This window comes from Helianthus annuus, chromosome 2 (genome assembly GCF_002127325.2).
Source record: "Helianthus annuus cultivar XRQ/B chromosome 2, HanXRQr2.0-SUNRISE, whole genome shotgun sequence".
NCBI lineage: Eukaryota > Viridiplantae > Streptophyta > Magnoliopsida > Asterales > Asteraceae > Helianthus > Helianthus annuus.
The window spans coordinates 140,174,049-140,195,884 of NC_035434.2; positions in this window are offsets into that span (position 1 = coordinate 140,174,049).

The window sequence follows — 21,836 nt, forward strand, 5'->3', positions numbered from 1 at the left end:
CACCGGGGTGAATCCGACGAGACTAGTCGCGCATTATCTTCAAAGCAATTCTCATATTTTCTCTTTGTGCTTTTCGATCCCTTTGCAAGTGACAAGACAGCCAAAAGAAGACACCTCCAAATCGTAACTCCCTCGTCCATGCTTTGCTCCACCTCCACCTGTGACCTGTCAAACATATAACAATCCTCCATTGTGTTTTCCCCATAAACGACTGTGTCGCAAAGAGGTATACACGTGTCAACAATGTCTGCCATATAGCATTCATCATCAACTGGAGGGCTCATAAGTCCGGAAAAAACATGCAACCTCAACCTTCGGTTTCCAAATGTCATGTCAACCGTTCCTGTTCTGCAATCAATTTGAGCATTTGCAGTTGCTAAGAACGGTCGACCCAAAATCACCGTAGGTTGTTTGGTTGGGTCCTTGGCCACATAATCAAGTACTAGAAAGTCCACCGGATAGTAAAAATCCTCGATTTTCACTATCACATCCGAAACAACTCCACGGGGTAGCTTGGGTGTCAAATCGGCTAACACCACGGTGGTGTTTGACGATTGAAGTGGACCAAATTCATATTGGTCATACAAGCTACCCGGTAGAATGATTACGCTAGCTCCAAGATCTAGAAGTGCCCGGTTGATTTTAAAATCGCCTACTTGAATTGAAATGATAGGCGCACCCGGATCTTGGAGCTTGGGTGGTAGTGCACCCGAAAGAATCGAACTCACATTTTCGGTTAAATCCAATTTTTTTGGAAATTTGTGAGTGCGTTTTTGGGTACACAAATCTTTCAAGTACTTAGCATACGACGGTACTTGCTTAATTGCATCCAAAAGAGGTAAATTGATTTTGACTTGTTTGAAAATTTCCAACAACTCTTCTTGTTGTGGACCTCTTTTGTTTACAACTTTTTTCATGGGTCCCTTCAATGCTTCGGGATAAGGGGCGGTATTAGCCTCCACACCCTTTTCCTTAACCTTGGGGACGGGGATGGTCCCAACGGGAGTAACATTATTCTTTTTCACATTATTTTTATTTTGACCCGTTTGACCATCCTCACGCTCATCTTCACTCGCATCTTCCACCACCCCTTCAACAAATTGGGGTGATGGTGGTTTAACACCATTATCTATGACTCGACCACTACGTAAAGAAATTTCATTTAAGTGTACCTCACGTGGGTTTCTCGAGCTTGACCCTTGATGCTTAGGGTTTACCGTGGTGTCACTTGGAAGCTTCCCCATGCTTCCCTTTATCTGGGCCACTTCTTCCGCTAGTTGACCCACTTGTTTCGCCAATGCCTCGTGTGCTTTGTCTCGAATCTCGTTTGCCTTCTTTATCTCTTTAACATCACTGTGAGTCTCCTTTTGCATGTTTAGCAAAGCATCTATCTTGGCACTCAAGTCATCACCACCGGTTTGGTTGTTTGACCCACTTCCGTTACCGCCTTGGTTATTGTAATTCTTTTGGTGCCCGCCTTGGTACCCTTGGTTGTAATTTCGTTGGTAACCTCCTTGGTTACCACCTTGACGGTTTTGATATGACGGCCCACTTCCTCCTTGATTACCCGGTTGGAAATTCGGGTTCATTTGATTTGAAGCGTTGCCATATCGAAAATTGGGATGATTTCTCAAACCCGGATGGTAAGTGTTGGAGTTCATGTCATACTGTTTTCTATCTCCATACACTTGATTGACTTCTTCAGTGTAACCACTCGACCCCGTTGGACATTGTTCCGCTCTATGTCCAATATCACCACACTCCTCACAAACCTCGAATTGAACCGCGTTCACTTCTTTCTTCTTCTTCTTCAGTTGGGCCATTTCCCGTTCTAAGGTGGAAATCCGGTCTTTGGAATCGAGATCGGGGAGTGACCGGGAAACTGGATGTCTTTTCGCTCTATCGGCCGATTCTTTTTCCTTGGATCGCTTGCTCATCCTTTCCAAAAATTCCCAATCATCATCTTCATGATTGCTCAAGAGTGTACCATTGCTTTTTGACTCGAGACGATTCCAAGTTGCGTCGTCCAAACCTCGTACAAAACATTTCACCAACTCCCACTTTTCTATTTGGTGATGTGGGCATCTCCTCATCAACTCCTTGAATCGGGTAAATGCTTCATGTAAAGGCTCACTCGAAAGTTGACGAAACGACCGAATTTCATCTCTAGCAACGTCGGTCTTTGCCATAGAATAGTATTCATCCAAAAATGCTTGTTGCATTTGTTCCCAAGTTCGAATACTGTTGGCCGGAAGTGTGAGGAACCACTGTTTTGCCTTGTCTTTCAACGAAAATTGAAATAACCGAAGCTTAACTTCCTCTAGTGCGAAATTGTGCCCCCCGATAGTATCACTAATGGAAGAGAATTCCGTTAAATGTGTGTATGGTTCATCATTAGACCTCCCGTTAAAGTGGGGAAGTATATTAATGTAGTGCGGTTTACAATCAAACATTCTCCTTTCGCACACTATCGGAGAGTTATTCTCGGTCACTATCGGTCGGAAACGGTCATTTACTCCCCGTGGAGGTTGTTGACGACGTTGTGGACCATTAACTTCATGATCGACCGGTCTTCTATTATCCCGTCTTTCACCTCTTCGATCCTCCCTTCGATTATCCCTTGGGTTACCACCTCCCACGAAACGAGGAATCCGGTTAGGGTTTGCATTGTTGTTGTTATAAAACCCATCATTCCGGTTCCGTTGGTTGTTGTTTCGTGGTTGACGGTTGTTCCCATAACCATCATTTCTTCCACCCCCGTAACCGTATTCGTCGTCCCCAACGTAATTGGCATTTTGGTAACCAAATTCCTCATCGTCATACCTTCTAGCGTTGTAGACGTTTCCCCTATTCACGTAGCCCCAATCTTCGTCATCGTTAACCCGATCATCATAGTACCCCCCATCGTCCGAATTTTCCGTATGAATGCTTACATGTTCCGGCGATTGATAACCGGGAACACTATACGGTTCATCATCAGGGATAGCATTCCTTAAGTCGTCGATGTTGAAAAACGGGTCTTCATTTGCGGGATTGCCGCGATCACGGTTACCTCTACGATCGGAATTGACATTCCGATCATCAAGGTTGATAGGTAACGATGCTTGTCGGTGAAGGGTTTGTTGTTGAGGTGTTCGTTGGGTGTTGTTGGTGTTTTGGTTTCGGAAAGGTGGAGTGGGTGGTCTAGCGTTGGTGTTACCACCCGGTTGTTCTTGAGGTATAGGTTGGGTGTTTTGAGCGGGATAAAAGGTTCCTCGGGATTGGAATTGATTTGGATTGAGATTTTGGTTGGGATTGAAATCTTGGTTGGAGTTGTGGTTTGCCATTGAATCGGTTTCAATGGTCGGTGTGAGTGGTGGTGTTTGGTTGGTTTGATTAGAAGCAAGAGTTGCTTCTAACCGGCTTGCTAGGTTCCTTCTTGCGAGTCTTTCGATTTCCGGTTCGTAGACTAAAGGTGAAGTCCTCCCGGAATTTCGTGAACGCATGCACTACCTGTAACCTGCACAAGTAACACACCCCGCGTAACAAGGAAAAAGACAATACAAAAAAGAAAGCTAAACAAGTTAAACAGTTAATCACAAAAAATTCAAACAATATCCAAACACAAAGCGCACGCACTCCCCGGCAGCGGCGCCAAAATTTGATCGGAGTGTCGCGCTCCGGTCAAAGATAATATTTATAAGCCCAAATTACCCTTAACAATGTGTTAATGGTAGTAAGGGGTCGATCCACGAAGAGTATGTGGTTTGTGTATGGATTTGACTGAATTATAAAGAATTGTCACAATTATGAAGCTTGCCAGATATTTTTGTATTTTTTTTTTGTTTAGTAGAAAGATGTGAATTTGGACTACTGAAATTGAATTACTTAATTAACAACTACTACTTAACGATTGCAAGAAATTTGGATACGAGAACAATAATAATAAAAAAGGAATCACACCCGGTTTCGGTAATTGTTAACCTAGGATTTCTACAAGTTTTAGTTTCAACTCAAATGCATTTGATTAACGGATTTAGTGTACCGTGACTTAGGTGCTACTAACTATCAACGCCCCGAAGAACGGACAAAAAGACACTTTGTAATCAACACAAGTAAATCCTAACAATGATAATGCACAATTACATATCACCGTTTCGTGAAGTCATAACTTTTAACATCGCTCGACAATTCACGAATTCGCAACAAATGTAACACTATTACCAAGAGTTTCAAAAATCAAATACAAATTGTCACTAAGTTAAAACAAGAACAATTCGAAACCCTAAAATTAACAACTACCTACACCGGGGTGAAACCGAGATGATTAGCCGCTCATGGTTGATGCAACCTGATCACCGGAGGTTTGGAATGCGGATGGAGTCATCTTGAAGCTTGATTGGATGGTTGGTGAATGATGAAGGTTGGTGATGGATGGTGATGGTGGAAGGATTAGGGTTTGTGGAATGATTGAGTGTGTAGATGGTGATAATGATTCTTGATTCGGATTGGGGGAGGATTGATTACGGGAGTTACACACTTTTTGGAGTTTGAAACTTCATCTTGGAGCCTAATTCACCAACCATTCAATCTCCAATTCCATCCATCACTACATCCCCAATCCGAATCAAGAATCATCATCACCATCTACACACTCAATCATTCCACAAACCCTAATCCTTCCACCATCACCATCCATCACCAATCTTCATCATTCACCAACCATCCAATCAAGCTTCAAGATGACTCCATCCGCATTCCAAACCTCCGGTGATCAGGTTGCATCAACCATGAGCGGCTAATCATCTCGGTTTCACCCCGTTGTAGGTAGTTGTTAATTTTAGGGTTTCGAATTGTTCTTGTTTTAACTTAGTGACAATTTGTATTTGATTTTTGAAACTCTTGGTAATTGTGACACTCTAGGTTTTTCCGAACGAACACTTTGTAATATTTTGTGCATATATGATTATTATTAATTGGAAACGTGACTTTTACATGATATGTGTGATATGTATGTATTATATATATTTATATGAGAGCCGAAACCACGACCCGAGACCATGACTCGCAACCGGGCGGTTGCGAGTGGGCCACTCGGTCTCGAGTGGGCCCTTGGGCCGAAACCCCCTTAGCTCACTTGATGTTTGGTGTATAAATTCCAACCCCTTCCACACTTGTTTCATTTGGTTGCACAAACACACCCACACTTCTCCTACTTTCTCTCAACTAAGAAAACCCTCAAACAACAAACCATTCTCTCCTTCTCTTCTCGGTTCAAGCTTGGATCCCGGACAAGAAATTCGGACACTTCATCTCCTCGGCTTCTTCCTTTATTTCGGCTCATCCTTCTCATCCTCAACCGGTTAGTCATCATTATGTGCATAGGACTTATGTTGTGTATATGAAGTAGAAAATGCTTGGTTAGAAACATTATGCATGATTCTAGGGTGATTTGTGAAGTAAACTATATGTGAAAACCATTTATGTGTGAATACTTGTGACATGTTTGAAATGTCTAGAAAATGGTAGTCTAAGAATATGTATGGCTAACCAAACTATGCTTCTTTGTTTCTTGCAAAATGGTGATGTTTAACATAAGATTTCGGCTATATAATGTATGTTTTCTTGTTTAGCATCATGATCTTGTCAAAAATATGTGATTTTTGGTTCAAGAATGTGTGATTATGTTTGACATGAAAACCCTAAAAATGATGAACAAAGGATGAACTTGTTTGAATATGACTTGAAGATGTAAAAATGGCAAAGTTTGATCTATCCTTACTAGTATTCAGATTAGGAAAAAGTGTTAGTGAAACCTTATTGGTAGTTTCCTAATATGGGTCTGATTTCATATGTACAAATTGGACTGTCTTTTCTGCATCATCACGTGTGTATGAAAGTGACAGATTACGACTCGCAACCACAGCATTCCGACTCGAAACCACACCGTTGCGACTCGCAACCAAAGCATGACAAGTCGAAACCACGTGGTTACGACTCGAGACTACGACAGTTGCGACTCGCAACCAACACGTGACAACTCGAGACCACCGTTGCGACTCGCAACCATAACGTGACAAGCCGCAACCACCTGGTTGCGACTCGAGACCAGCTGGTTGCGACTGGGCTGTCCACTTTGGTTATTGGGCCACTATGTGTTATGGGCTATCTGTTGACTGGGTTATGTGTTACTGTTGACTGCTTAATTGTTTAGGCCGGCCCAATAACCCCATGACTGTTTACCTGTATGTATGTTACGTGCCCGTATGTGTTTTTACGTGAATGCTTGTATACCGAACCTGACCTATACCGGTAACCATGTTAGGACGTGGTGACCAACGTGATTGACAAGTAACCTTAACCTACCGAGCAACCCAAGGTGAGTTCACAACTTAAAAGCATGCGTCCCGGTGGTTTGGGACACGAGACCAAAACAATCCTATCCCCTGGTAAAAGGGGATACCATTTACATACCTTCCCTAGTTATTGGGAACAAAACTTACTCTTCCTTCCCGGGTATTGGGAAACCTTTTGGTTAATTACTGTTTATACGGATTGCAACTAACGGCACTAAACGAAACTCTATCACTCAAGTCCCTACTACAAATACCGATTAGTCGCCGGGTTCAGGCGAGCGGGTTATTAGTTGATAGCGCTATTTAGGTGTTTACCAGCCTCACACCGTGCCCTGGTTTGGGACGGTCGTGAACTAATGTACTCAGAAATCCGTCAATGATGATAGAACATTGACATCGGGGCATCCTGCGGATACGCAACGGTTACCTAGTGTTCGGTATTGGAAAATCAGTTTAGTCGCTAACTTTTGGGGTAGCTCCCCAGGGCATGTATAAACGGATAAATTAACCGGTGAAACAAAGTTTTTGGTAATTAAAACTGGACAACTAGTGAACTCACTCAGCATTATTGTTGACCCCTTACTGCATGCTTTGCAGGTAACCAGTGACGAAGGAGCTTGCAGCTTGGGAACGTGTAGTGCCTGTTCACCCTTGTGTTGGGTGTTACCTTATTTTGAACCATGGACTTGTTTAACTACTACTTTATTTATGCTTCCGCTACTTATTACTGTTTTGAACTTAAGACTTTAAACTCTGAACTTAATATTTGCTAAACTTATGAATAGTAAGTATTACTTTTGTCATCAACTTAAGTATTCGGTATAATTGGTGGCTGGATCCTGGTCAGTCACGCCCCCGAAGCGGGTGTTATCCGCAGGTGGATTTTGGGGGTGTGACAGATTGGTATCAGAGCCATTGGTTATAGTGAACTTGGTTTTAAAAAGGGGAAAATCTTTTTGGAGAAAACCAGACTATAACCCGTGACTCGCGACGACACTACACTCCAAGTGCAAGGCTCAACACTTTCGACCTCATAGCTCGGACCAGTGTTTACTTGTTGCTTACCTTATGTTTCCTGTTATGCTATACGTACTAGTGTGCCTAAACTAGATAGATACACCTCTCTCTTCTATCTCATTCTCGCTACACTACGGCATCACACTCATACTGTGTTTTCTGGTTATGAAGACAATGAGTGGACGCGGAAGAGGAAACATTAACATGACACAGGCTCAGTTCACTAACCTACTCAACACAGTGGCTGCAGCTTTCGCAGCTCACCCTATAGGTAAGCTCGTTGTTTTAGGATGTTTAGATCCTACCGCCACATCGACTTTTCGCCTCTAAACCTATGCGTTTCGCTTCTCACCCTATAGGTCAGCATGCACCTACGCAACCACCAGTGTGTACTTTCAAAACTTTCATGGATTGCAAGCCTCTCCCTTTCAACGGCACTGAGGGTGCCATAGGTCTTCTGCATTGGATTGAGAAAATTGAAGCTGTTTTTGCTGTCTGTGAGTGTCCCCCTGCGAACTGGGTGAAGTTTGCTACTGCTACGCTTGAAGGAAGCGCGCTTTCTTGGTGGAAGGCGCAAATTCAAATGTTTGGATTGGAAACTGCAAATGCTACGGCATGGGAGGATTTCAAGGATATGATTAAGGAGGAATACTGTCACCGGGATGACATCCACAAGCTTGAAAATGAGTACTATGAGCTCAAGATGGTTGGGTCAGAAATTGAAACCTACACCAAGTTGTCCAATGACTATGCTGCTCTTTGCCCAAACATGTCACGACCAATGTATCGAAGAATCGAACTGTACATCAAGGGTTTGGCTCCTGAAATTCGAAGCCATGTCACTTCAGCCAACCACACTACCATTCAGCCGATTGTTCGACTTGCTCACAAACTTACTGATCAGGCCGTGGAAGAGGGCAGGTTGCCCAAAAGGATCGGTGCTACTGTCGGAACTTCTAGTGACAGCAAGCGTAAGTGGGAAGGAAGTCAAAGCAAGGATGCTAACCCCACTCAGGCCCCAGCACAACAAAGGAAAACTGAAAACAACAAGGGCACTCAGCAACAGGGTGGCTACCGGGGAAGCTACCCTAAGTGCAACAAGTGTAACAAGCACCACAATGGGGCATGTAACAAGGGCCAGTGTCAGCGATGCCACAAGATGGGGCACGAAGCCAAGGATTGTAGGAGCCAGTTCCCAGCTAGACAGAATCAGCAACAACCCCAACAGCAACAGCAGCAGGGAAACAACCGGGCATGTTTTAAGTGTGGAGCTGAGGGGCACTTTAAGAAGGATTGCCCTGAACTGAATCAGAATCGCAACAACAATCAGGGAGCTGGGAACAACAATCAAAACAACAATGCTGGGAATGGTGCTAGAGGAAGAGCTTTCGTGATTGGAGCTGGTGAAGCAAGGAATGACCCCAATGTCGTGACGGGTAAGTTCCTACTCGATGATCGTTATGTTTCTGTGTTATTTGATTCCGGTGCCGATGCTAGTTATGTATCCCTGCGTATTAGTAAGAAGCTTAAGCGTCCGCTTTCGTTACTAAGTTCTCCTCATATCGTCGAGTTAGCTAATGGTAGAAACATCGAGGCCTCACATGTTGTCAAGGGTTGCAAACTAGAGTTGTCTGGTCAGACATTTAGTATCGATCTTTTCCCTGTTACTCTCGGAAGCTTCGACGTCGTTATTGGTATGGATTGGTTATCCAAGCAACGCGCTGAGATCCTCTGTCAAGAGAAAGCAGTTCGTATTCCTCGCCGTTCTGGCAAACCCCTCATTGTACAAGGTGGCAAAAGTGGAGAAATCTCCGGCGTTATTTCTTTCTTGAAAGCCCAGAAGTGTTTACGAAAAGGGCACACCGCTATCCTAGCACTTGTCACCAACACGCAGGAAAAGGAAAAGAGGATCGAAGACTTTCCAGTAGTGCGTGACTACCCCGAGGTATTTCCTGAGGAATTACCTGGACTCCCTCCCCATCGTCAGGTCGAATTCCAAATCGAGCTAGCTCCCGGAGCAGCGCCTATAGCTCGTGCACCTTATCGACTAGCCCCCGCAGAATTGAAGGAGCTCTCTACTCAACTACAGGAACTTTTGGATAAAGGATTTATCCGTCCTAGTTCATCACCCTGGGGAGCACCGGTACTCTTTGTTAAGAAGAAGGATGGCACGTTCCGAATGTGTATTGACTATCGTGAGCTGAACAAGGTTACCATCAAGAATCGTTACCCTCTCCCTCGAATCGACGACCTATTCGATCAGTTGCAAGGATCGAGCTACTATTCCAAGATTGACCTGCGATCAGGCTACCATCAGTTAAGGGTCCGTAGTGAAGATATTTCCAAGACTGCATTCAGAACTCGTTATGGTCATTATGAATTCCTCGTTATGCCCTTTGGAATGACCAACGCCCCTGCAGTGTTCATGGACCTCATGAACCGGGTATGCAAACCCTACCTCGACAAGTTCGTGATTGTGTTTATAGACGACATCTTGATCTACTCGAAAAGTCAGGAAGAGCATGAACAGCACCTACGCCTTATCCTCGAACTCCTTCGCAATGAGCAACTGTACGCCAAGTTCTCGAAATGCGACTTCTGGCTTCGGGAAGTCCATTTCCTTGGGCACGTGGTTAACAAGGATGGAATCCACGTCGACCCAGCTAAGATCGACTCTATAAAGAATTGGCCTACCCCTAAGACTCCGACTGAAGTCCGCCAATTCTTGGGACTGGCGGGATACTATCGAAGATTTATCATGGGATTTTCAAAGATCGCTCAGCCTCTCACGGCACTTACTCAGAAGGGTATGGTTTATAAGTGGGGAGAAGCTCAGGGAACCGCGTTTCAGAAACTTAAAGATAACCTCTGCAGTGCTCCTATTCTCTCGTTACCTGAAGGGACGGACGACTTTGTGGCGTACTGCGATGCGTCTATTCATGGACTCGGTTGCGTGTTGATGCAACGCGAGAAAGTTATTGCCTATGCATCCCGACAACTCAAGACACATGAAAGGAACTACACAACGCATGACTTGGAACTAGGAGCGGTGATATTTGCGCTTAAGATATGGAGACATTACCTGTACGGTACCAAGTGCACCATTTACACCGATCACAGGAGTCTCGAGCATATCTTTAAGCAGAAAGAATTAAACATGCGACAACGTCGATGGGTTGAACTTCTGAATGATTACGAATGCGCCATCAAGTACCATCCGGGCAAGGCCAATGTCGTGGCAGACGCCCTCAGCCGAAAGGACACTATACCAAAGCGCGTGCGAGCATTACAACTTACCATCCAGTCTAGTCTCCCTACCCAGATTCGAAATGCTCAGGTTGAAGCTCTGAAACCGGAAAACATCAGGGCCGAGTCCCTGCGAGGATCGAGACAGCAACTAGAACAGAAAGAAGACGGCGCCTACTATGTGGCAGGACGCATTTGGGTCCCACTTTACGGGGATTTACGAGAGCTTGTGATGGACGAAGCCCATAAGTCCCGTTATTCAGTACATCCTGGTTCAGATAAGATGTACCACGACTTAAGGACCACATACTGGTGGCCTGGCATGAAAGCCCACATAGCAGCCTACGTTGGCAAATGTTTGACCTGCGCAAGAGTCAAGATCGAGTATCAGAAACCAGCAGGCCTACTCCAGCAGCCGGAAATCCCGAAATGGAAATGGGAACAGATTTCCATGGATTTTGTTACAGGGCTACCTAGATCTCAACGCGGGAATGATACTATTTGGGTGATAGTAGATCGATTGACTAAGTCTGCACATTTTCTGGCCATTAAGGAAACAGACAAGTTTTCTACCTTGGCAGAAATCTATTTGAAAGAAGTAGTCTCCAGGCACGGGGTGCCAACTTCTATTATTTCCGACCGAGACGCTCGTTTTACTTCCGAGTTGTGGCAAGCTATGCACAAATCCTTTGGCTCACGTTTGGACATGAGCACCGCTTATCACCCGCAAACGGATGGGCAGTCTGAACGCACCATCCAAACCCTGGAAGACATGCTTAGAGCATGTGTGATCGATTTTGGCAAGAACTGGGAGAAGCATCTACCGTTGGTGGAATTCTCCTACAACAACAGCTACCACACTAGCATTCAGGCGGCACCTTTCGAGGCATTGTACGGTCGTAAATGCCGATCACCTCTTTGCTGGGCGGAAATAGGTGACAGTCAGCTCACAGGCCCAGAACTAGTGGTAGACACAACAGAAAAGATTTCCCAGATCAGGCAACGCATGGCGGCAGCTCGTGACCGTCAGAAAAGCTACGCTGACAAGCGTAGGAAACCGTTAGAATTCCAGGTCGGAGACCGGGTTCTACTTAAAGTCTCACCCTGGAAGGGTGTGGTCCGTTTCGGTAAACGGGGCAAGCTGAATCCACGGTATGTTGGACCATTCGAAATTACCGAGAAAATCGGTAAGGTTGCTTATAGATTAAACCTGCCTGCAGAGCTGAGTGCAGTGCACAACGTATTTCACATATCTAACCTGAAGAAGTGTTTGTCGGATGAAACACTTGTAATTCCTTTTAAGGAACTAACGATTGATGAACAGCTACACTTTACTGAGGAACCGATTGAGATCACGGATCGAGAGATCAAAACCCTCAAACGTAGCCAGATACCCCTTGTGCGAGTTCGTTGGAACTCACGGCGCGGCCCAGAGTTTACCTGGGAGCGGGAAGACCAGATGAAGTCTAAGTATCCCCAGCTGTTCCCAAACGAAAACCCCAGCACTGAAGCTACAACCGAATTTCGGGACGAAATTCCAAACTAACGGGGGGATGATGTGACACCCCGTTAAAACACGCTAGCTTGGCAGTGGCTGCTTCAACTTTCGGGACGAAAGTTCTTAAAACTTGGGGATAATGTGACACTCTAGGTTTTTCCGAACGAACACTTTGTAATATTTTGTGCATATATGATTATTATTAATTGGAAACGTGACTTTTACATGATATGTGTGATATGTATGTATTATATATATTTATATGAGAGCCGAAACCACGACCCGAGACCATGACTCGCAACCGGGCGGTTGCGAGTGGGCCACTCGGTCTCGAGTGGGCCCTTGGGCCGAAACCCCCTTAGCTCACTTGATGTTTGGTGTATAAATTCCAACCCCTTCCACACTTGTTTCATTTGGTTGCACAAACACACCCACACTTCTCCTACTTTCTCTCAACTAAGAAAACCCTCAAACAACAAACCATTCTCTCCTTCTCTTCTCGGTTCAAGCTTGGATCCCGGACAAGAAATTCGGACACTTCATCTCCTCGGCTTCTTCCTTTATTTCGGCTCATCCTTCTCATCCTCAACCGGTTAGTCATCATTATGTGCATAGGACTTATGTTGTGTATATGAAGTAGAAAATGCTTGGTTAGAAACATTATGCATGATTCTAGGGTGATTTGTGAAGTAAACTATATGTGAAAACCATTTATGTGTGAATACTTGTGACATGTTTGAAATGTCTAGAAAATGGTAGTCTAAGAATATGTATGGCTAACCAAACTATGCTTCTTTGTTTCTTGCAAAATGGTGATGTTTAACATAAGATTTCGGCTATATAATGTATGTTTTCTTGTTTAGCATCATGATCTTGTCAAAAATATGTGATTTTTGGTTCAAGAATGTGTGATTATGTTTGACATGAAAACCCTAAAAATGATGAACAAAGGATGAACTTGTTTGAATATGACTTGAAGATGTAAAAATGGCAAAGTTTGATCTATCCTTACTAGTATTCAGATTAGGAAAAAGTGTTAGTGAAACCTTATTGGTAGTTTCCTAATATGGGTCTGATTTCATATGTACAAATTGGACTGTCTTTTCTGCATCATCACGTGTGTATGAAAGTGACAGATTACGACTCGCAACCACAGCATTCCGACTCGAAACCACACCGTTGCGACTCGCAACCAAAGCATGACAAGTCGAAACCACGTGGTTACGACTCGAGACTACGACGGTTGCGACTCGCAACCAACACGTGACAACTCGAGACCACCGTTGCGACTCGCAACCATAACGTGACAAGCCGCAACCACCTGGTTGCGACTCGAGACCAGCTGGTTGCGACTGGGCTGTCCACTTTGGTTATTGGGCCACTATGTGTTATGGGCTATCTGTTGACTGGGTTATGTGTTACTGTTGACTGCTTAATTGTTTAGGCCGGCCCAATAACCCCATGACTGTTTACCTGTATGTATGTTACGTGCCCGTATGTGTTTTTACGTGAATGCTTGTATACCGAACCTGACCTATACCGGTAACCATGTTAGGACGTGGTGACCAACGTGATTGACAAGTAACCTTAACCTACCGAGCAACCCAAGGTGAGTTCACAACTTAAAAGCATGCGTCCCGGTGGTTTGGGACACGAGACCAAAACAATCCTATCCCCTGGTAAAAGGGGATACCATTTACATACCTTCCCTAGTTATTGGGAACAAAACTTACTCTTCCTTCCCGGGTATTGGGAAACCTTTTGGTTAATTACTGTTTATACGGATTGCAACTAACGGCACTAAACGAAACTCTATCACTCAAGTCCCTACTACAAATACCGATTAGTCGCCGGGTTCAGGCGAGCGGGTTATTAGTTGATAGCGCTATTTAGGTGTTTACCAGCCTCACACCGTGCCCTGGTTTGGGACGGTCGTGAACTAATGTACTCAGAAATCCGTCAATGATGATAGAACATTGACATCGGGGCATCCTGCGGATACGCAACGGTTACCTAGTGTTCGGTATTGGAAAATCAGTTTAGTCGCTAACTTTTGGGGTAGCTCCCCAGGGCATGTATAAACGGATAAATTAACCGGTGAAACAAAGTTTTTGGTAATTAAAACTGGACAACTAGTGAACTCACTCAGCATTATTGTTGACCCCTTACTGCATGCTTTGCAGGTAACCAGTGACGAAGGAGCTTGCAGCTTGGGAACGTGTAGTGCCTGTTCACCCTTGTGTTGGGTGTTACCTTATTTTGAACCATGGACTTGTTTAACTACTACTTTATTTATGCTTCCGCTACTTATTACTGTTTTGAACTTAAGACTTTAAACTCTGAACTTAATATTTGCTAAACTTATGAATAGTAAGTATTACTTTTGTCATCAACTTAAGTATTCGGTATAATTGGTGGCTGGATCCTGGTCAGTCACGCCCCCGAAGCGGGTGTTATCCGCAGGTGGATTTTGGGGGTGTGACAGTAATAGTGTTACATTTGTTGCGAATTCGTGAATTGTCGAGCGATGTTAAAAGTTATGACTTCACGAAACGGAGATATGTAATTGTGCATTATCATTGTTAGGATTTACGTGTGTTGATTACAAAGTGTCTTTTTGTCCGTTCTTCGGGGCGTTGATAGTTAGTAGCACCTAAGTCACGGTACACTAAATCCGTTAATCAAATGCATTTGAGTTGAAACTAAAACTTGTAGAAATCCTAGGTTAGCAATTACCGAAACCGGGTGTGATTCCTTTTTTATTATTATTGTTCTCGTATCCAAATTTCTTGCAATCGTTAAGTAGTAGTTGTTAATTAAGTAATTCAATTTCAGTAGTCCAAATTCACATCTTTCTACTAAACAAAAAAAATACAAAAATATCTGGCAAGCTTCATAATTGTGACAATTATTTATAATTCAGTCAAATCCATACACAAACCACATACTCTTCGTGGATCGACCCCTTACTACCACTAACACATTGTTAAGGGTAATTTGGGCTTATAAATATTATCTTTGACCGGAGCGCGACACTCCGATCAAAGATCACTTGTTCACTTGGTTTATTATTTTTACAAGAAATCATTTTATCACCAAGTTCATGTCTAAATATGGAGGTGATTACTTTATGTAACCACATAATCACCACTTTTCTTGTTAAATCATGTTTTTAATCATGATTTAACAAGTTCACTATGATGATCACTCATCATATTACTAGTAATCATCAAGCAAGCATCAACATATACCAAACAACATCATATTAACAATATTACATCATGTTTCATCTTATTTAAGCTTATGTTACGTGATTCTAGATTCAAGTCTTTTAGTGTTCATATGTTTCATCATAATACATCTATTAACCACCAAAAAACATGAAGTATCTAAGGATTAACAAGAAACTTACTACTAGCTTCAAGCTAGAGAAGAACAAGATCAAAAATCAAGTGGATAAAAGCTTGTGGTTGAGGTCCTTCAAGTTCCAAGAGTTCCACACTTCGTTATTCACCTTGATACACCTTTGAGAAGCACTTGGAATGGATGAACTTGAAACGAAAATGTGGTGGTGTGTGTGTGTGAGATTGGCCAAGAACAAGCCAAAGGGAAGGGAGGAAGAGTTGTGAGGAAATGGTGAGATGATGTGAGGATTAAGATCTAGTGGTTTGTTCTTATATTTTCCAACAAGTGATTGACCAATGGTTTCTATGTCTTGGTAGTACATGACATAATCCATTAAACAACTAAATAAAATCTTCTCATTTAAACATGTGGCCGATTTTTAAGCATAGGGGGAGGGGTCTATATGTAACTTTGAACTAGTTAGTTGGTTCATGATCCCAATCCAAGTATATGGTTACAAGGGTTAGTTACTAGATAATTTAATGGGTGTTAAGGTGTTCAGGGATCATGACTAGCTCAAAAGAATAAAAACAATGTTTCTTGCAATATTCTAGTGTTTCGGGTAATGTCTGGTTGTTCGGTTAGACACTGTTCCGTTAAAGTGCTAAGTTATTCCATATAGTGTCCTATATATATCTTTTTGTAACACTTTTAGTTCCCAACACTTAGAAAAGCATACAGGACCATTTAGTCAATTTTCTGCACAAGACTAGTATGTTAACAAGCACATGTAAGTATGACACAGTAAATTAGAAAGCAGTTAAGTAATTCAGCACAATCATCAAGCACTTTAATTATCATTAATAAATCGTATGGATACATGTAATTATGAGGGTTGTCACATTCTCCCCATGTTAAGAAAATTTCGTCCCGAAATTTAGCACGTGGTTACTGAGGAAGCTAGTTAAGTTGCGTGGTTTCCTGGTTTTCCTGGGGTGTCACATCATCCCCCGTTGGTTTGGAATTTCGTCCCGAAATTCCGCAGTAGCTTCAGCCTTAGTAGTGGTCGCACTTTTCTTAAACAATTGGGGATACTTGAGTTTCATTTGGTCTTCTCGTTCCCAGATATACTCTAGGCCACGAATGGAATTCCAACGAACTCGAACAAGAGGTATTCTGGTACGCTTGAGGACTTTAACATCTCGATCAGTAATCCCTACTGGTTCCTCGATGAATCGCAGCTAATCGTCGATAGTGAGCTCCTTGAGAGGAACTATGAGGGTCTCATCTGACAGACACTTCTTCAGATTCGACACATGGAAAACATTGTGAACTCAACTGAGTTCTGCCGGTAGGTTCAGCTTGTAGGCCACCTTGCCAATTTTCTCAATGATTTCGAAGGGTCTAACATATCGCGGGTTGAGTTTGCCTCGTTTGCCAAAACGAACTACACCTTTCCAAGGTGAGACTTTAAGTAGCACTCGATCCCCAACCTGGAACTCGAGTGGTTTCCTTCGCTTATCAGCATAGCTTTTCTGACGGTCACGTGCTGCCGCCATTCGTTGTCGTATCTGAGCAATCTTCTCAGTCGTATCTACTACAAGTTCTGGGCATGTGATTTGACTTTCGCCAACCTCTGCCCAACAAAGAGGTGATCGGCACTTCCGTCCATACAATGCCTCGAACGGAGCAGCCTGGATACTGGTGTGGTAACTGTTGTTATACGAAAACTCCACTAACGGGAGGTGTTTTTCCCAGCCATTATCAAAATCGATTACACATGCCCTAAGCATGTCTTCAAGGGTTTGGATGGTGCGTTCAGATTGCCCATCCGTCTGTGGATGATATGCCGTGCTCATGTCTAATCGAGAACCAAAGGACTTGTGCATAGCTCGCCATAACTCAGATGTAAAACGTGAGTCACGATAAGAGATGATGGAGGTTGGCACTCCGTGCCTTGATACTACTTCCTTTAGGTAGATGTCTGTTACAGTAGAAAACTTATCCGTTTCCTTGATAGCCAGAAAATGTGCAGACTTGGTCAGTCGATCCACGATCACCCATATGGTATCATTTCCGCGTTGAGATCTAGGCAGGCCAGTAACGAAATCCATGGACATTTTCTCCCATTTCTATTTCGGGATCTCTGGTTGTTGGAGTAGGCCTGATGGTTTCTGATATTCGACCTTGACCCTAGCACAAGTCAAGCATTTACTGACGTAGGTTGCTATGTTGGCTTTCATACCAGGCCACCAGTATGTAGTATTTAGGTCGTGGTACATCTTATCCGAACCAGGATGTACTGAGTAACGAGACTTGTGCGCTTCATCCATCACAAGTTCGCGTAAGTTTCCGTAAAGTGGGACCCAGATGCGCCCTGTTACATAGTAAGTGCCGTCTTCCTTTTGTTCTAGCCGCTGTCTCGATCCTTGTAAGGACTCAGCCCTGATGTTCTCTGCTTTCAACGCTTCAACATGAGCATCTCGTATTTGAGCGGGAAGGCAAGAGTGATGGTAAGCTGTAATGCACGTACACGCTTAGGTGTAGAATCTTTTCGACTGAGGGCGTCGGCCACAACATTGGCTTTGCCCGGATGGTACTTGATCGTGCATTCATAATCATTCAAGAGCTCGACCCATCGACGTTGTCGCATGTTTAATTCCTTTTGATTGAAGATATGCTCGAGACTCCTGTGATCGGTGTAAATGGTGCACTTGGTACCGTACAGGTAATGCCTCCATATCTTAAGTGCGAAAACAACTGCTCCCAATTCCCCGTGTGTAGTGTAGTTCCTTTCGTGAACATTAAGTTGGCACGATGCGTAGGCAATGACCTTGTCACGTTGCATCAACACGCAACCAAGTCCTTGGATGGAAGCGTCGCAGTAAACCACGAAATCATTTGTGCCTTCAGGCAATGAGAGGATAGACGCGCTACAAAGTCTGTCTTTTAAGTGCTGAAATGTGGACTCCTGTGCATCACCCCAACGATAGGTGCCACCCTTCTGAGTCAGTGAAGTGAGAGGTTGCGCATTCTTGGAGAAATCTTTGATGAACCTTCTGTAGTAGCCCGCCAAACCCAAGAATTGGCGGATTTCTGTTGGTGTACGGGGTGCAGGCCAGTTCTTGATCGAGTCAACCTTGGATGGATCAACATGAATCCCATCCTTGTTTACCACGTGGTCTAGAAAGTGGACTTAGCGAAGCCAGAAGTCACATTTCGAAAACTTGGCATACAACTGCTCTGTTCGAAGAAGTTCCAATACAATTGGTGACCAAAAGAAAGTAACCAACTTTAAGTTAACAACGGAAGCATAAAACGTAAAACCAAAACATAAGTTCAATAAGTTCATAAAGTTCAAATGTTAAGCACGAAACATAACTGTCCATATCCCACAACGACCTCCTCCTCGTGCAAGCTCCATAAGCATCTAACGACCTGTAAGGCATGTAACAACGAGTCAACAACAAAGTTGAGTGAGTTCACAGTTGGTTGTTAGTTTTAAGTTGTTTCCGAAAACATGGTTTGTCTTTTACTGGCTTACTTGCCATGGGGGTTACCCCATAGTTGAAAATATGATTAACCAATTCCTTCTTTATTAACCAAACCATATCCATAATCAGTGGGGGCTTCCCAATGTGAACCACTAGACCGTTACCATATCGACTACTAACGAAAGTAAGTTGTGCCCTACGTCAATGTCTATCATCATTGACAGTTTGCCATAGTCCATTAGTACACGCCCGTCCGACTGGCACGGTGTGAGGTTTGTTAGACCTAATAGCGGTATTAACTAATGACCCGCTCGCCATTGGCCTCGGCGATTAAGTCGATATAAAATGAGGGACTTAATGATAGAGTTTTGTCTAGTAAGTTTTAAGGTTGTTGTCCTACCCAAGGAGGACAAACGTACGTATTCTACCCAAGGAGAATACGCAGGATTAATATTGGCATCCTACCCATGGAGGATGGTGGTACATATCCTACCCAAGGAGGATATGTAGGTTCCGTTTTAATTCTTTAACCCATTCCCAACCACCGGGAATCCCATGCCTTAGAAAGTGTGTGAACTCACCTTGGTTTGCTCAGTTAGATTAGTTACTCTAAAAATCAGGAAATCAAGCACGTCCTAATAAGGTACAGATATCAATCATTTTTTCGTGCATGCATAACACGTATCCTACGTACAGTTTATCTACTCACTACTTCTATCACATACCACACAATACAAATGTCACCCTCTGACTTTTGTGGAAAGATCATAGTTAAAAATACACTTGTAACACTTGTTAGAAAATATTTTCTATGTGTTGGAATTTTTAGAAAATTTCACCAGAGTTTCCTTTGTAAATGGAGGTGTCCATGCTAATAAGCATATCATTTTCTTTTCCAAAAATTCATTCAACAATCAACAACAATTTACCAAGAGCAAACTATTCTATTTACAAACCAACATGAACTTGATGTTTCATAAAAACGCGTAGTAACTTGGTAAGGCGTTTAGTGGGTTTAGTTACTCTCCAAAGTGTGTTTACTTTTGTTAAAATCTCATTCTCAGGATTTTTAGATGTTCACAACTTGTGAACATATTTTACAAAAAATATTTATTTACAACATTTTCATGTGTCACTAGTATCCATATACTTACTTTATTTCCAAAATAGTGTAAGGATCATGATCTTTCGAAAACCGTCTTTTAAACTTGGTTTATTTAGGAAAATCACTCACAAGTTTTAGATCTACAAGATCACTTGTTCACTTGGTTTATTATTTTTATAAGAAATCATTTTATCACCAAGTTCATGTCTAAATATGGAGGTGATTACTTTATGTAACCACATAATCACTACTTTTCTTGTTAAATCATGTTTTTAATCATGATTTACCAAGTTCACTATGATGATCACTCATCATATTACTAGTAATCATCAAGCAAGCATCAACATATACCAAATAACATCATATTAACAATATTACATCATGTTTCATCTTATTTAAGCTTATGTTTCGTGATTCTAGATTCAAGTCTTTTAGTGTTCATATGTTTCATCATAATACATCTATTAACCACCAAAAAACATGAAGTATCTAAGGATTAATAAGAAACTTACTACTAGCTTCAAGCTAGAGAAGAACAAGATCGAAAATCAAGTGGATAAAAGCTTGTGGTTGAGGTCCTTCAAGTTCCAAGAGTTCCACACTTCGTTATTCACCTTGATACACCTTTGAGAAGCACTTGGAATGGATGAACTTGAAACGAAAATGTGGTGGTGTGTGTGTGTGAGATCGGCCGAGAACAAGCCAAAGGGAAGGGAGGAAGAGTTGTGAGGAAATGGTGAGATGATGTGAGGATTGAGATCTAGTGGTTTGTTCTTATATTTTCCAACAAGTGATTGACCAGTGGTTTCTATGTCTTGGTAGTAAATGACATAATCCATTAAACAACTAAATAAAATCTTCTTATTTAAACATGTGGCCGATTTTTAAGCATAGGGGGAGGGGTCTATATGTAACTTTGAACTAGTTAGTTGGTTCATGATCCCAATCCAAGTATATGGTTACAAGGGTTAGTTACTAGACAATTTAATGGGTGTTAAGGTGTTCGGGGATCATGACTAGCTCAAAAGAATAAAAACAATGTTTCTTGCAATATTCTAGTGTTCCGGGTAATGTCCGGTTGTTCGGTTAGACACCGTTCCGTTAAAGTGCTAAGTTATTCCATATAGTGTCCTATATATATCTTTTTGTAACACTTTTAATTCCCAACACTTAGAAAAGCATACAGGACCATTTAGTCAATTTTCTGCACAAGACTAGTATGTTAACAAGCATATGTAAGTATGACGCAGTAAATTAGAAAGCAGTTAAGTAATTCAGCACATTCATCAAGCACTTTAATTATCATTAATAAATCGTACGGATACATGTAATTATGAGGGTTGTCACATTCTCCCCCTGTTAAGAAAATTTCGTATCGAAATTTAGCACATGGTTACTGAGGAAGCTAGGTAAGTTGTGTGGTTTCCTGGTTTTCCTGGGGTGTCACACAGTGGCACAAAGTTTGGTAACAATATCTTTTCTTTTTGTTCTTGTGGTTTGATCTTATATTCCGCGTTCGATTAAACCTTTGAGTGATATCTTGGGATGTTTGGGACTTACATTGTTCAATATTATAATCTGTATTTTTTTCTTTTCTATTATTTAAGGGGCTGTTTGGCAACATCTTAATGGTTAAGTGCTGAATTATTAAGAGGTCTGATCCATTAAGTGCTGAACCAGTAAGAGGTCTCAACCATTAAGAAAGTAAACAAACAACCCCTAAGTTGTTATCAATATAAATTATCGTAATAAACAATAATTATAAATTATATGTATTTAATAAAATATTGGTGTAG